General features: G+C 47.2%; 1 non-coding gene across 1 annotated transcript; it reads left to right on the forward strand.

The window, feature by feature from the left end:
- The first annotated feature begins 1,597 nt into the window (after positions 1–1,597).
- On the forward strand, positions 1,598–1,671 carry Trnat-ugu (transfer RNA threonine (anticodon UGU)). Its single transcript has one exon. It is a non-coding gene; the product is annotated as a tRNA-Thr (tRNA).
- Positions 1,672–2,423: the final 752 nt, after the last annotated feature.

Genomic DNA, 2,423 nt, shown 5'->3' on the forward strand with positions numbered 1-2,423 from the left:
TTCCTCGGTATTTAGGCCGCTCTCCGACGCCCGACTCGTCAGTCGGCAGGACTCAGCAGAACCAGCCATACCTCTGAGGATATCCAATGTAGTGTTGGACGAAACATTAGGAATAGAAGAATTATCAACAACTGCTCGTATAAGTGTTCCCTATTTACTGATGGAGGTAAGGAGACCTAAAAATCAGCAAATTTACAATTATGAGTAAAATTTCTTTGTGTTCTATCCTTGCTGACGTTAAAATGGAGAAAAGGTGTGCTGCTTGTCTGGTACTCGATAAATTGTTGCTAGGAGAGCGTAATGTTCTTTCTCATACTTGATATAGAATTGAATGGATATCGAGATACTGTGATCTACACACGTTAATTCGTATCCTCGCCATCGTCAATGAATACTTGTGTGTGTTGTCCGTCCAATGGAGGTGCTCGTTTACCGCTATAACGAAAGGAGGACACCGTGCTGTACTCCTGGCAACGGGGCGGGACAATAAGCCAGCTTATTCGCCTCGGCTGGCGTGGTACGGCCCCGCAAGCCGCCGTCCGCGCTTAACTCGACCCGTATCGCAGGCGTACAATGCCGCTCAATTTAGGCAACATCCACTTGTCAGCCTCTCTAAAGCTCCACTTCATCTGATCTGCCTCGTGACCGACGTGGAGGTCGCTACCGCTCCGTGGCGAGGACGCTGCCGCTGTAACCAGTCTGTCGTCATCGTGAACTGCGATCAGCATTCACAGTGGACTGAACCTTCCCCTCCACACACTAAAATTTTCACAGTCAGTTAAGACCTTACAGCCGAGACTGAGGGACAGATGTGCTGGCGTTTAACGAATTAATAGTTGCCACACTGGATAGATGTGCTTCACTGTACAAGTTATGGGGAAGTTAATGAAAGTAGATACTTTCAATGAAATAATGTTCATGTTTGTTGTTGCTTGTATAGTAGTAGTAGTAGTAGTAATACAATGAAATGAACACCCTTAGCTGCTTACAGGCGTTGACATACGTCAACGGGGACAGATGAAAATGTGTGCCCCGACCGGGACTCGAACCCGGGATCTCCTGTTTACATGGCAGACGCTCTACCCATCTGAGCCACCGAGGACACAGAGAATAGCGCGACTGCAGGGATTTATCTCTGGCACGCCTTCCGCGAAACCCACATTCTCAACGTATTGTCCCGCACTACATTCGTAGTGCCCCCGCCCATTATACTCGCGGTGCGTTGCCGATTCCCGTAAGAGTTCGGGCACTGTTTGTGCATTCGCACAGAAGAAGAAGATAGTCAAGTGGCCGGTGAGCCTTAACTATATATGTACTAAGATGGTATCTGTTCTTTCGGACATGTCCAAAAGAACAGATACCATCGGTGACCATGCGTCTCGTTAGAATGAAATTACACCGGCCACTTGACCATCTTCTTCTTCTGTGCGAATGTACAAACAGTGCCCGAACTCTTACGGGAATCGGCAACGCGCCGCGAGTAATGAGTATAATGGACGGGGGCACTACGAATGTAGTGCGGGACAATACGTTGAGAATGTGGGTTTCGCGGGAGGCGTGCCGGAGATAAATGCCTGCAGTCGCGCTATTCTCTGTGTCCTCGGTGGCTCAGATGGGTAGAGCGTCTGCCATGTAAGCAGGAGATCCCGGGTTCGAGTCCCGGTCGGGGCACACATTTCCATCTGTCCCCGTTGACGTATGTCAACGCCTGTAAGCAGCTAAGGGTGTTCATTTCATTGTAATTTCATTCTAACCAGCTGCATGGTCACCGACATGTCCGAAAGAACAGATACCATCTTAGTACATATGTAGTAGTAGTAGTTGTTGTTGTTGTTTTGCTCCTTACTGCGAAGACTGGTTTGATGCCGCACCTCACGCCAGTGTACACTCGGATGGCAAAAGCCATCGAATACCTCCTAATATACTGCCGGATCTCCTTTTTGCCGGCCTAGTGCAACAAGTCGAAGTGGCATGGACTCTACAAGTCGTTGGAAATTCCCTACAGAAATACTGAGCCATTCTGCCTCTATAGCCGTCCATAATTACGAAAGTGCTACCGGTGCAGGATTTTGTGCACGAACTGACCTCTCCCATAAACGTTCGGTGTATACTCCTACGCCGCTAAACGCACCTGCAAAATTATATTATGGTCCAGTCATAGTTTAGGAGACATGACGTTAAAAACACTGAGATGCGTGAAAAACTGCCGCATTGTATAAGACGTTCAAATTTATTACTTCTTTGCTATTAAGTCTTATCGCAACATATTTTGCAAACAGTATGCCGCTGAATGTATCTAAACAAACACTGATATCGTTGTGCGACAAATAGCTGAAGGGATATGATGTCGCAAGTACTGAGATGTTCGAAATGATTCCGCCTCATGCATGAGGTTTTAATACTCGCAGAAAAAAAAGTTTTGC

This window comes from Schistocerca serialis, chromosome 9, assembly GCF_023864345.2.
Source record: "Schistocerca serialis cubense isolate TAMUIC-IGC-003099 chromosome 9, iqSchSeri2.2, whole genome shotgun sequence".
Lineage (NCBI taxonomy): Eukaryota > Metazoa > Arthropoda > Insecta > Orthoptera > Acrididae > Schistocerca > Schistocerca serialis.